Below are 14,240 nucleotides of genomic sequence, written 5' to 3' on the forward strand. Positions count from 1 at the left end.
TGTTTTGGGAGTGGAGGGCGTCTGTTAAAATCGGGAGCTAAGGGAGAGGTAGCTTTATGGAGGAGGAAAAAAGGAAAACAACACTCCACAGTCAACCCAGTTTGTGTAAGGAAATGAAAGTAACTTTCAGACGGCACCATCTTCTCAGCTTGCAACCAAGCGCTCTCACCAAAAAGGTCTAAGCACATCTAATTTGCACCCAGCTTCCGTGGGTTTCAGAAACATCCTGTAGATGGGAAGCTGCATTCTGGTTTTTGTTGCGTGGTGTGATTTTATTTTTTTTTTAACTACCTTGTTGAGCTGCATAGCAACAGCACTGTGTTTCTGGCATACTAACAAAAAAGGAGTGAGTTTAGGATATGCGAGAGCTGAACCTGATGCTGTCGCTTTTAGAAATAGACATTTTGGTTTCTGCCTAGTGTCTTCAATCTAGCCTCCCTGGAAAACAGGCACTGAAAAACACGCTGTATTGTGAAAGAAAGGTGATTTGGAGGTGGGGTGGTGGACCAAGAGAGGCTGATGAAAGCTGTTTCCTTGAGTTTTTCCTCTGCTGCACGAATGGCTAGTTTGAGGGAGACGCAGCTGCCTCCTGAGAGGTAGGCTGGACCACAGGAATGTTCTCCCAGGTGATGTACCTGGTCTAACCTTTTCAGATCTAAAACTTGTTTTGGGAGGCAGTAAGAAAAAAAGGAAGTGTAGTAGGTCTACATTTCAAGCCTTGGCATTTGAACAAGTGACTTTTTAAAAATATCTTCAGAGGTTTTGGCTTTGGGGCTTGCCGGGGGAGGCTGGTTTAATTTGACAGTCTTTTCTCCTTCCTCATGCCCAAAGCTAATTATAGCAAAGTCTTGGTAAGGAAGAAGATAAATTGTGTGCCAGCTTTTCATTTTGGAGACGCAACTTTCAGCCTTTGTTTGATAATTGAAAACGAGTGGTCTCGCCACATCTGTTCTCAATCACACAAACCACTGAGCGGGATGGCACGAAGGCCGTAGCGCAGCGTAAGCGTGGTGGCGGCGGCAGCAAGACCCACGCTGCACCAGGACAGCATTCAATAATACTCGCGTCCTCCTTGCTTGCTGAGTCCTGACCTCCGGCTAGCGGCACCAATCGCTCGCTTCCAGTATCAGTGCTAGGGAACGTAAATGGAAAACATCCGTGTTTCCTCTGTGGATGGTGTTAGCTCAGCGCTGCATAGCTGTTTGAGTCAGATCTCTGCTGCCTGACTCACCAATAAAGCATCTTCTTCATATTGTTTCATTATAATTAGGTGGGGAGAGAAAGGGAGTATCAGCTGTAAAAGTTCACTGAACACGCATTTGCCTGTTGGGTTTTTAAAAGTGGTGGCTTTTTCTTCTTTAACACAATTGTGTTGTCTTCATGCTATTGCATATTCAATTCAAAATTAAAATCTTGCCTGTAATATTTTGACAGAAGTTTGTCTAGTTTTCTGGTGGTGTACCAAGTTATTAAATATTTGATAGAGAAGGCTCTGTATGCTGAAAGCATGCCCATTAAATGGCTCAGCGTAACCACTTCAAAATTATTTCTTGTTTCCCATGGAGCCGCATGTTTAGTGTAGAATGCTTTTGTGTTAAATCTGGGGGTTTTTTGCTATGCTATCCAAACAGGAAATGTAAATGTTCATCAGTGAGTCAAGACATAAGGATGTAGCTTCCGTAGGAAATCCTGCAACTGTGCCAAATCGTGCTGCCTGGAGAGGAATATGCCACGCAGGTCGTGGTCTTGATCTTCTGGGCTTGTGTATGGCCCACTTTGCGTCACTTATGTATATTGACCGGGAGAGGGAAGGGGTTTGAAATGCAAGTGAGGTGATGGAAGATGGAGCCTGTGAATCTGGATCCTGCACGCATGGAGGGGCAAGGGCAGAAACATTGGTGTGAGCTCATGCGATTTTAAGCGGAAACTGAGAGTGGACTGGAACAATATTTAAACAAGCTATGCAAACTGAAAAATTCTCGGTTTGGAGTTTGTTTGGGATTTCTTCTGTGTAAAAACTGGGCCCATCTCCAGTGTGGCAGTTGACAGAGTAAAGGAATAGCTTATTTTGCTCTAATGGTGTAGCGTAAAGTAATGCTGTATGTTCCTGTTTTTCCATATGGTTGTGTGTATTGTTTCAGGGGTTTAACTTTCAAGTATTATGTTTCTTGGCAATTTGGAACCCAGAGAGCTAGTTAACGAGATCGGTGGACTTCAGTCCTATCTTTTAGGCATAACTCAAGTGAATATCCCCCCTACAGCAGGGTTCCTTAGTACCGTGCAGATTTCCTACCCAAGCAGCTGTAATTATTCAGAGATGCACATGAATGCAAATTCTTGCCTGTCACTCTGGAATGCAGTGTTGATGCTCAGAAGGGCTTGCTGGCAGTATGTTTTAAACAATTTTGGGGGAATGAAAATTCATTTTAGGCAAATTTTACATGGTTGTTATGCTTTGCTTCTTAAGGTTAATCTCTGTGGACCTCATCCAGTAATATCATGAATAGGAAGCACAGAAATATTTGAAGTTGAATATGCATTTGCTTTACTTATGGATTCACTGTTATACAAATCATAGCTTATTAAAACAACTGTAGAATCTGGGAGTAATTGTTTGTATGGAAGTGGGGTACGTAACTCATGATGTGAAAGTCCTGCAGGAGCTTTCATCTACAGAAAGGCTGTGGTGTGTAGGAGGGCTAGTAACATGGAGGCATTGAAATGGTAACTGGTTGAACAGAAGGCATACATTTTCCTAAAAGGACAGCATTTGCATGTAAATAGCCATTTTGTTGAAAACCTTGTTATGCAGAATGGTGTTAATTATATTTTACTGAATTATTGTTTGGGGTGCGTATCACTCCTTGCCCATATTAATGTTTCAAAGTTATGCAAGATGTAGATCCTGAAACAGGATCTGAAAATGCTGTTTTCAGTCAACACATTCATGTTGTACCAGTTATCAGACTCAAGGAGGCATAAGGAATACTTTTCTTTTCTTTTTTTTTTTCTTTGAGATATATTTCTGCCCGCAAAAGTTTGTCTCTCCAACATACCTTTTTTATCTGTGGTCCCCAAGTGGAAAATGGGTTTCACAGCAACAGGGATGCTGTAGAACTGCCTTGTCCCTTAACCAGCTTTATTTTTAATGTGGTGAGGTGGTTCTTTGCACTGCCACCTTAAGCACTCCCTCTCTAATTGTTCCTGAAGTGCTGTACAATATATGGACCTGCTGGTGCTGGTGAACAAGATGAATGTGAGTCAGCAGCGTGCTCTTGCAGGGAAGAAGGCCAACCCCATGCTGGGCTGCATTAGCAGGCGGGTAGCCAGCAGCTCCAGGGAAGTGATTATTCCCTACTGGTGCTTCTGAGACCGCATCTCTCATACTGTGTCCGAATTTGGCCTCTCCAATTTGAGAGAGACGGCAACATAGTGAAGTGAGTGGGGCAGAGGGCCGCCAGGATGCTCAGGGGACTGGAGCATGTGAGCTGGGCTTGGTCTGGAGAAGAGATAGCTCAGGAGAGAAGATCTCATTGCATTCTTTAGCTATCTAATGGCAGGGAGTGTAGAGAAGATGGAGCCAGGTTCTCCTCTGAGGTGCACCGGGAGAGGCTGAAAGGCAACGGCAGTCAGCAGCTGCTACAGTAGAAATGGCTTTATATCTTGGGAGAAAAGTGTTCACAGTGGGGACGGTCAAACACTGGAAGAGGTTACCCAGGGAGGCTGTGGAATGTCTGTCCTTGGAGGGACTCGAAACTCAGCTAGATGGGACCATCGGCAGCCTTCTCTTGCTGGCTCTGCTGTGAAGAGGAGGATGGAGCAGGTATCTCTGGAGTTCCCCGCCTACTCGAGTCACTTTGTAATCCTATTCTGTAACTCTAAGAGGCATAACCAGCTCTTGAGTTCAAAATGCAGCACACAAAACAAAGTCATTAAATCAGGTGCTTTAAAAGTGAAAGGGATATCATACAGCAAAAAATTTTGTACTGCCACCAGGGCGAAATCATCCTATCATCAAAGGTTTCAAATGGAAAAATAAAAATGTGTGTATGCAGTCTCAGTTTGACTGCATCAATTTCAACTGTTTTCTAGCTTAATTCTTGCAAAAGCTGTATTTCTACTGCTGCTGCAGTTCATTAATTACTTCATATTGCATTCTCTAAATCACTGGGAGCAACTTATGCAGTTTAGTACCCAGGGATGACCAAAAGTTCGTAGACATGCAGTACAGCAAAGGGATAGCTTTGCCATGTCATAAAATTAATTATGTGCGTTGCAATTAAAGATTGTGTCTTGTAGTTAAAAGCTGGTAAATTACTCCCTCTGCTTTTAATGAACTGTGTGATTTTTCATGCAGAAAATATTAACGTTATTGACAAGTTTAATCTGCAGAAAATGTTTAACTATAAGGACAGCTCTTAAACTGTCAGACGTGTGCTCAGTTTGATGTGCTTTTACAGGGAGTGGTGCAGAGCTGTCTTGTCGCATGACCTACAGCAACACTGAGAGGGTTGAAGAAACGAAATATTCACATTGCAGCAGAGGTTATTACCTTCTTAACTGCACTTATATGTAGTCAAAGGTAACTCAAGCAATAAACTTTTTTTTGTGGCCTTGTTTATTGTGGGAGTTGAACTTGGTAATGTCACCATTTGCCAACTGGAAGCAATAAACTTTAGGAATTGACCTCAACATATTCCATGGAAGCAGGCCAAATCCTATTAAAAAGGACATCTATGCTTCTCGTTGCTTAAGGTACAAGGCTTTACTGGGGCTTGTAGATAAAGACTGTTGTAACTGCCAGTAATTCTGTTCTTACAATCAAAGGAGTAGGCACCATCTAAAGAACACTATTTGGGAAAACAAAGCTTCGGGGATTTCCCCCTTTAGATAGGCAGGAGACTTTAAAAGCTAAAATCCAAAATAAGACTCCAACTTCACAGACCTTCAAAGACCATCATGGTTGAAAAAAAGTCAGATTTGGAGAAGCTTTACTTTATACTGGTAGTCTCAGGGATTGCGTTGGTAGTGCAACAATAGTAAAATAAGTTTGTGGTTACTGGCACACAGTGAGAATAATACATTACATAAATCACAGATGGTTGAGCTAGCATGTTCATAAAGGGCAATTTACTCCATGAAGGATTAGTGAATTCTAGTTTTAGTTGCTCCAAAATTAATTTAGCAGTTAAGCAATTCCACTTAGAAGTTCAGCCTTGTTCTAGGTATTCCTTGGTAGGATTAATTCTTAAGTGCAAGTCATTTACTGGTAATATCCTAAGCACCAGAATAATTTCAGAGTGTCTCCTTGTCTATTATAGTATTAACTCATGAGAATGAGGGAAGAGGTCAAGTTACTTTGGTATCCAAACTCAAAATTCAGTGTCATAGCTAGTAATGTTAACACTTGAAATCTATATAATATTAATAATGATTTGTAGGGAGTTCGTAGAAGCCAAAGACAGGGGTATTTATTTGGGCCTATTTCAACAACATTGGAGATATAAAAACTCAAAGTTTTTTTATTATTATTATTCAGCTTTCACCAGTGCTGGAGGGAGAAGAGGGAGAGAGGTTGAACGCAGAGCCTGGTCCAGTAGTCTGCAGAGGCAGTGCTGGCAGGGGATTTACGTGTGGTTCAGGCAGCAGATGTCTGCTGGAGCTTGGTCCTAGAAACCTGCACGCTGAGTGCCCTGCGTACCCAGCAGAAAGCCAGGCACTGCTCCTTTGAACCCCAAATGACAGCAGAGCTGTAGTAGCAATGGGAACCCTGGACACCCACACTAGAGCTTAATGTTTTACGTTACAAAACTACACAGCCGTGTTTTAGAGAGGGATGATGCACCAGTGAAAGCAGCTAGCATGGTTGCCTGTTGCTTCATCTGTTGTCACATGCTTGTTTACAACTGCAGGGTAAAGCTGGCTTAAAATAAGTGTTTTGTACCCCTGCTCGGTGTCATCACCTTCCTGCCAGGATGACTCGCTCGGGGATGGAGCGAGGCTGGCTGCCTGCCAGGCAGCTCGGTGGCTCTGCCATGCAGGCACCTTTGACCGCCGGCCCTGGGATGCTCGCACTGGTCACACCGGCAGTCGCTGTGCTGTTTCTTGTCCTTTACCCCAGGTGTCACACCACACGCCTCCAAAACGCCTACTTAGAAGACCACTTGCGGAGAGCCTTGCTCTCTGCAGTAACAGGGAGTTGGACTCGATGATCCTCGTGGGTCCCTTCCATCGCAGGACATTCTGTGATTCTGACATATGTGTATCTTAAGGTTAGAATAAATCTTGCAATGCACAAATCAGTATGTATCTACATTTGTTTTTAATGTAAAAGAGAGAAAAGTTGATGCCTATTGTAGTCCCACTTTAGCTAGTGCAAGACCTTTCCCGTGAGGGTTCTCTCCAGGTTAACTTCACACCCCTTGGACAACAGTGGACTGCAGTCTCTTGTTAGGAAACGCCAGCTGCATGTGGGGAGAAATAAACTGCCTCTTGACTTTTTTAATCCTCCCGTTTTCCCTTCTTCCCAGACTTGTCCTCTGAAACCCACGGATGCTGAGTGCCTGCCTCCTGCTGAGTCATGGCCTCGCTTGCCTGGCTCTGGGCAGGGGTGTGAGGCACTTGGAGGCTGCTCAGGCCCCCCATCAGGAGGGCTGTATAGTATTACAAAATCTCATTTGCCATTACGTTATGCTTGGAGTAAATCAGCGTGTTACTTTAGCCTTTCACCTCCCAATGTACACATGTCGGGGGAGGAGGAGGCGGGGGGGCGGCCAAACCCCGGATAGGTCAAAACTAAATTCATTTGGTGACTTCATCTGACACTAGCTAGTTGGATCTTGGCCCTGCTGAAACTCCCGAGCCTGCCCACAGCGTTCTCTGGACTTAAAAGGCGGAAATGGCAGGAGTCGGGAGCAGCGGGCTGCAGTGCGGCTGCTGCACCGGTGCGTTACGCCTCTGACATAGCGCCTGGCAGCGTTGGTTTATCCCTTCCTAATCAGGGGCAGATGTTTCCTTGGTGTAGATGCAGATGACGGCTCAGGTACGTGTGTATATCCACATCGTTTTGCCTGGGAGTTCACGTGTTGTGCTCATGTTGGGCAGCAGCTTTGGGGACGAGCTCTCCTCAGCTGCTGTCTTCATTTTCCAGTAAATCTGCATTTACTACAGCACTTGGGAATCTACCCTCTGAAAATACAACTGCTCATCCATCATCTAGTGAGAGCAAAAAGATAGGAGCTTGCCCTGTTATTTGCAGAACCCGGGCCAGGAACTGAGGCTTGCCGAAAGCTGGTGCCTCTCCAGGCATCCTTTCTCCACTGCTGTTACCTTGCTTTATGGCACATTTTTAGCCTCTTAGAAGTCCTTTAGCAATGTCTGCAGGTATGCTTAGTAATCTGTTATTTTCCATAGGAGAAAAAAATTAAGGAGAATTAAGAAGCTCCCATGTTTGCCTTGGTGAATTGAGACTGTTTCACAGAAGTTCAGATGTTGGTTCATTCATCAGCTTTTTCAAGGTTTTGTAGTTACAAAATGGTCACAGAACCTCTTCTGTTTTCTAAAATGTAGATGTTTCTACTTGACTTGGGTTTACTATATAACATAAATCTGAGAATTATTTTTCTGTGTGTCAACCTTTTTTTTTTTTACCTTTTTTTTTTTCCTCCCTGAAATCCCCTTCTCTGTTGTGAAAGGTGGACTAGTTGCCAGTGTGTATTGTGAAAATTTTACAGGTTGAATGTCTCCCTTCAGGGCATCAGAGCAGCAATTCAAGCTTAAGATCTTAGAGTTGAAAGTCTGGGGTGGGGGATGGGTAATAACTGCAATTTATTTTTTTTAACATTGCAGCCTTGCCACACTTATGTTCCTCTCATTCAGCCCACTTCAAAGGTTTTTGTGGTTCTCCATTAAAAAATTGCGTCCTTAATTTGTAGTAGCATCCATTTTACACTTAAATTTGTGCATCCTTTCCCCACATTAACGAGTGCCTGTTCAAGCACAAGGGCTGCTATTGCTGTGTTTGGTGAAGGTGCAGTTTGAGGGTGCAGTGCACTGCTGTGGTTCACTCCTAACCAGCCAGGGTGAGTACACCTTGATGGAAATGGTGGCCACCAAGGAGTCTGAATTGCTTCCATTTTGTGTAAGCTGTTGGTATCTGCCTTCTTTGAACCTCTGTCCTTTGTCAAGAATGTATTTTTTAGTTAGTTTAGAAACTGATAAGGAGCCTTTCAGGATATGCAAATACTTTCAGCTGTAATTAAGATATCATGTAGTTAAGTGTTAATATCACATTGTACTTTTGGAGGCAAAGGTGAACCCCAAAGAGTTAAAAAAAAAAGTGTTAGTATTGCTGTGGAGACGTGATGTTATATATTACATTGCCATACAGTGGCAGCAGGAAGAATGAAGGAATGAGAAGCTAGTTGGAGAAATAAAAAAATCTTACTTATGTTATGCAAATATGACTGGCAGATCAAAAAAATCAAATTCAAGAGAGTAAGTGAATGTGGCTTGTCCTCTTCAGGTGCCCTAAAATATTCCAAGCACTAAATAATTTTCTTGGAACCTGTAACTGTTCTTCTCACTTCAGTAATCTACCCTAATTTCATAACTGGTTAGTGAATAAACTTAAAATTATATTATAAAAAGTATGCAGTAGACAGTGTAATGCATTGCTAGTTATTGGACCATCTCAGAGGTTTTGGCTCAAACTGTATATATTGTTTGAATGCTTTTGTTATGTTTTTTGGATTTAGGGGAACTGAATGTCTGGAAAAGAACCAGTATTTTTCTGCCTCATAGATAATATGTTTTGGGGATTTTTAAATTTTTCTAAAGCTGTATGTACCACAAAACAGAATTACCACCAATCTTTGTAAGAGTTACTCAGATTTGGGTCTAAACCAATCCTTGAGACTCATCATAAACACTTATGTAGGTCAGAACATCCCAGCGTTGGCAGACAGCCTCTAATTTAATAGAACAAAACTTAAAACATGCCCTAATCCAATCAGAGTAAATCTCTAATATTCTAACCTCACTTGCGTTCAAACAGGGAACTGTAATGAGAACAATAGAAAATAGGCTGTTTACTGTGTCAAATGGTAATCCTGCAACATTCAAGCAATGTACATGGATTGCCTCAGTCTTGTCTAGACTCTGTAGCATGCTTCACAAATCATTTTTGGTCTTCAATTCCGATCATCCATGTTGTGAAGCTAAAATGACATTCAGAAGTGAATGAGATGCATGGATAACAAAAGATTTTTAACATTTCAGAGCCATTTAGTAACATGAGAACAGTGCACAAGAGATTTGACATTCAGCATTTTAAAAGGTGTTAATTTCTCCCAATATTACAATTATTCTCCTTTTTTTTTCACAGCAATATCTCATTGTGGTTAATCTTGAAGTGTTTCAGTTCCTGACCAGATAGAACCTTTATACTGCTTGCTGCAAATACCGCTTTCACTTGCAGTGCTCCAATGCGAGGGCTCTGGCCGTGGCCATTGAATTTGCTGCCGGAGCACAGCATAAGTCAATAGGGAGAGCAAGAGCAGCGTTGTCAGAACTGTGCTGGAGCTTTTTTGTATTATGTTTGTACCCTTGGGACTCCTTTTGGTAAAGACAGCCTCGAACATAGCTGGCCTGTAACGGCTGCGGCTAAGGCTGCGTGCAGTGAATGTTAAAGAAGCAGGCAAGGTCCACCTGCAAATAACCAGCCGTTTCAGGACGATATGAAAGGATGAATTTTCCTTAACAGGGATGCGATCACTGAGGCTGACAGGTTTCTTCCTTCAGGGACTTTTGTTTTGTAGTAGCTTTCAGCTGGAAAGCCTTTCCAACAGGAGCTACAGCAGTCTCACTCGGCTACGTCTTAGCCTTTCTGCTGTATCTTCTGCTTCAGCAATTTTTGATGTGAGATCTTTTGTTTTACTGGCGGTATCTATCCTGATGCTATCAGGTGCCAGCTTCCAGAAGGTTCCTCACTGTATTGTTGCACAGGCTCTCTGCTGCATTTAAGAACTTAACATCATACCCTGCTTAATTGTACAAAACAGGTTCAGAGGTGATGGCAGGTGTGATGAGTTTTTACAGTGCAGATAGGTTCATGGCTGTAATCCTTCCCATCTTGCCATTATTACTGATTTGGCATAATACAGCTTCTGCTGTCAACAACTGTTAGTTTCTCCCTGGAAAAATAAATACGCCTCTTGCAAAACTGTCCTTAAACACAGCTGGATAACACCTTGTAACAGCTGCAGTTATCTGTAGCAAGAGCAGCAGAAAGTGCCTAATAGCTGAACGTTCGGTGCTGCATGTAATGGCTTAAAAAATTAATACTCCTTTGGGTGTAATGTTTTTACCATTGGACATGCTGAGCCAGTATACGTCTGATTGGGGAAACTGCTTAAGCGTGTACGTGATTTTCAGCACCTAACTAATCCTCTGAAGTCAGGGCTGTGGTGCTTAGCCATGCAAGCGTGAAGTATTTTTCTGAAATGGCCCGGACTAATATGTGAAGACTCTCCTATGGCTTGTTGGTATTTATTAGAGATTTGAATTTCAGTTTCTTACAAGTAACACAAGGCCTTTGAGGTTAGGCAGTACTGTAATAGCCAGAGGGTTTTAAATCTCCACCTATGTGCTCTGAAGTGGGGGATGTGATGTGCCATCTTCAATCTGCTTTTATTTGCTGTAAAAGCACCGGGCATCTCAATGGAAGGTGGAAGCTTAAAGATCTCAGTGAAGTAGATGCTGATTTTCAGGCTTGTATAAGCTTCAGCACAGCCTTATGCTTGAGAGCCTTCAGCCTAAACAAGGGAAAGCCTAACAAGTCAGAAATGTAAATAATGTCATTGGGAAGAAGTAGTGTATTAGGACATACAAATAAGTTCTTAGCTAGTTGGCCTTCCCCGAGTACAGCCTGTGAGTCTCCACCTGTCCAGCTGTTCTCTTGCGTCACCTTACAGATGTTTATTAATATGTGTTTTGAATCCGGATCATATTTTTCAAAGCAGTTCAGCACATGGGGAACTGAGTCCTGGAGAAAACCTGAGGCCAGCTGTGCATGTCAAGAACGGGAATTCTTATCTATCACTGAGCATGGCATCTCTGCTACCTATGCCTGGCTGTTCTTTCTTCTTCTCTTTTCTGGCTTTTTTTTTTCCCTCTCAAGGTCTGTCTGTGTGGCAAACAGGATATGTGTGTATCTGAGCACCAAATTAGAACATGCTTACTGTAAAGGAAACCTTTCCCAGCTGAGTTTATTTAATTGTAATCTTTAGGAGGGTGAGGGACAGAAGAAGCAAGGACATGGTGAACTCTTTCGAGAGAAGAGGCTGTAGAAGATTCAGACATATGTTACTGAGAATAAATGCCAATAGCATGTTGTTGATTATTTCTTTAACAGAAGTTCTGACTCATTTCGCATGCATTTGCTTAAAATTGTATTGATACACCCTCATGCTTATCTGTGTGTACAAATCTGAAGCTATTGTCTCTAACAAATAGTCTGAACTTTAGTTTGACCCATAGACCGTAATTAATTTGCAGACTCAGCGTAAGTTATATTACAGATATGCTTCAGGATATAATTGTAAAACTTAAGGTTATTAATTTACTCACTGTTTCCTGGAGCAGAGTTCTCCATCCCATGCACTGTGGCAAAGGCGGTTATTTGCTCTCCTGTCGCTTGCAGAAGGATGGGTATTTGTCTTTGTGGTTGCTTTTGGAAGATGATGATGAGGGAATTTCTGCTTCCTCCCTGCATATGGATTTTCTCAATCTTTTTAACAGAGTAGACTTGCTGCTTTCACGACTGGTAGCTGATGGTTGTTCTGAGTTGTGCCTGGCCTCGAGAGGACAATTAAAATTTGGATGAAGTAGTGGCAATTGCAAATCAGAGTAGCTTTATTTCAGATGTTAGCATCTAAATATCTTTAGCTTCTCTAGAAGTAAGCGGACTGTTCCATATTGATCTCTTAGTTTAATATTAAACTCACTGTTCTGAATCTTAAGTCAATATTAAAGTCACTATTAAGCTGTTACTTGATATGATCTTAGAAACAAGACAGAACATGTTTAATAGTGACAGTGGTCATATCTTTCTGTTAGTTTCTTAACTATATAAAAAGGCTAGGAATAATAAAGTAAAAACCATGCTAAGAGTGACGGTTTAAACTTGGGATGCCATTAGTAACAAAGGTGCTGTTTGCCTTTGTGCTCTGCTCAGTCCCTTCTGCCCTGATGCTGAAGCTAAGCTTTCATGGTTGGCCGTTACCGTGTGGTTTCAGGAGTAAAAAGGCACTCCCTATTTCTAAAACGTTGTTCCTAGCACTCAATTCAATCCAAGCACTTAGTCTATGCCAAGAAAACAACCTTGCTAACTGCTGCAGTGAGTACAGCACTATATTCATACAATTAGCTGTGCAGGCTGGGAGCTTGCAGGAAGAACTGAACAGATTGAGGACAGCCTGGTTTCTTCCATACTTCGGAGGTGCCCATACAGAAGTGGGTAGAGGGGCAGCCGAGTTCTGAATGAATTGCTGGCAGTAGTAGCCTGACTATTGGAGCATTATTTTCTTGAGCCTACTTTCCCTTGCTCGTCCGTCGTTGTCTTTTTTTTTTTTTTTTCCCTTCTCATCAGGCAAATTCAGGGATTTTATATTTTGGAACCTAATGTCAGTAGATGGGGACCATTTGAACAATCTTCTGGGTTTGTGAAATTTCTTAAAAGGTGACCTGTATTATGACCTTTGTCATCTTGTATTTTAAATACGTTCCTTGCTGTACCTACTTAGACAAGTATATGTTACTGTGTCAAGTTTCATGCTGGTGGATATTTATACTTTTTACCTGGGTTGCTCCAGCACACCTAAAGATTGGATGGACTTAACCTGCAGTCTTTGTGTTCTCTGCAGAATTGTCTATCAAGCTTCAAACCATTACATCTTTGCAAATTGTCAATGGAAATAGTCCATGCAGACCTTGGATCCCACTGAGATCATGGAGGGAGAAGGTTGAGGTCCAAGGCTGAGGTGGCAGGACTGGCTCCAAAGCTAGCCAGTTCAGTGTTAGCTAGCACATGTCACTCGAGACAAAGGTGTGCAGTCCCCACCGAAACCTTTCTTTCCAAGAATAATAGCACAGCTTTGTTGACTATTTGATCCTTTCTGAGACACCTCATACTCGGATTGTTACTAGCAGAGTTCCTGAAGTACACTAGTCGTGGGAACATCATTTACTCTTTTCATGAATGATCTTGACTCTGCTCTTTGAAATTATTGATAAGATAAACTTGAATGGGCTCATCTTTTCTCTTGGCAACCTCTTGCAACAGAAGGTTGTGACTAGTGTACAATAACAGGGTATAAAATAGAGTAGTATGTGCTTCCAGTCTGTGCACTTGAGGACTCATGATAAAAGCTACTATGACCTAGACCTACTTGTAGGAAAGGTCCTTAGTTAACTAGAAGGATCTATTTAAGATGATAGGGCTATGAAAATTATCAGCACAGAGTGCCATTTTCCAAGGTCTTGGTGAAACCTTATCTGAACACAGTCTGTAACTGTTCGGCTGTGTTCAAGGAGGACTGATGGCATGACCAGTAAGTGAAGGTCTGACTTATAAGAGACTCAGAGGATTGATTTGTTTAATCTAGCCTACCTGGGCACCAGGACAGACTTTTGAGTGCTGTCCCTAATGCATTATGAAATCAGCTCTGGGAAAGAAAAAGCCATTAGAGCTGGAGGATAATAACTGGCAGAAGAACAAATGGGTTTAAGCTGAGAGGAAGTGTTCCTAATGATTTAGAGAAATGGGGCTCCGCAGCAGCTTTCCAACCAGATGGTTGGGGGTGCAAGGCTCAGTTACTTTCAGGATAGAGTTTGGTAAATTGATATAAAAGATTCTCTGGTATTCACTTTGTGACTGTTAGGAACAGAATTAACGATCCAAAAGGCTCCTGTCCCAGTAAGGAATCAGTATTTTTGTAAGTAGAACAGCTACATCTTCTAGAAGTTCTCTGAAAATTAAATACTGGTTTAGGCAATCTAATCATCCTGCAGCAGCAAAAAACTAATGGACAGATGTTAAATCACTATATTTGTGCAGCACTATGTGACAAAATCCCAGCTCTCTGATCCTATCCATGTATCTTTAGGCTATATCTGATTCTTTTTTTTTCCTACCTTCTTAGCATTAAGCAGAATGCTGTAGGTTTGTATGTTCTTTAAGT

General features: G+C 42.1%; 1 protein-coding gene across 3 annotated transcripts in view; it reads left to right on the forward strand.

The window, feature by feature from the left end:
• The window catches only part of MAPRE2 (microtubule associated protein RP/EB family member 2), a 94,725-nt gene that overhangs the window by 40,254 nt on the left and 40,231 nt on the right, over positions 1–14,240 (forward strand). The window lies entirely within an intron of this gene.

This window comes from Chlamydotis macqueenii, chromosome 2 (assembly GCF_036417535.1).
Source record: "Chlamydotis macqueenii isolate bChlMac1 chromosome 2, bChlMac1.mat, whole genome shotgun sequence".
Classification (NCBI taxonomy): Eukaryota; Metazoa; Chordata; class Aves; order Otidiformes; family Otididae; genus Chlamydotis; species Chlamydotis macqueenii.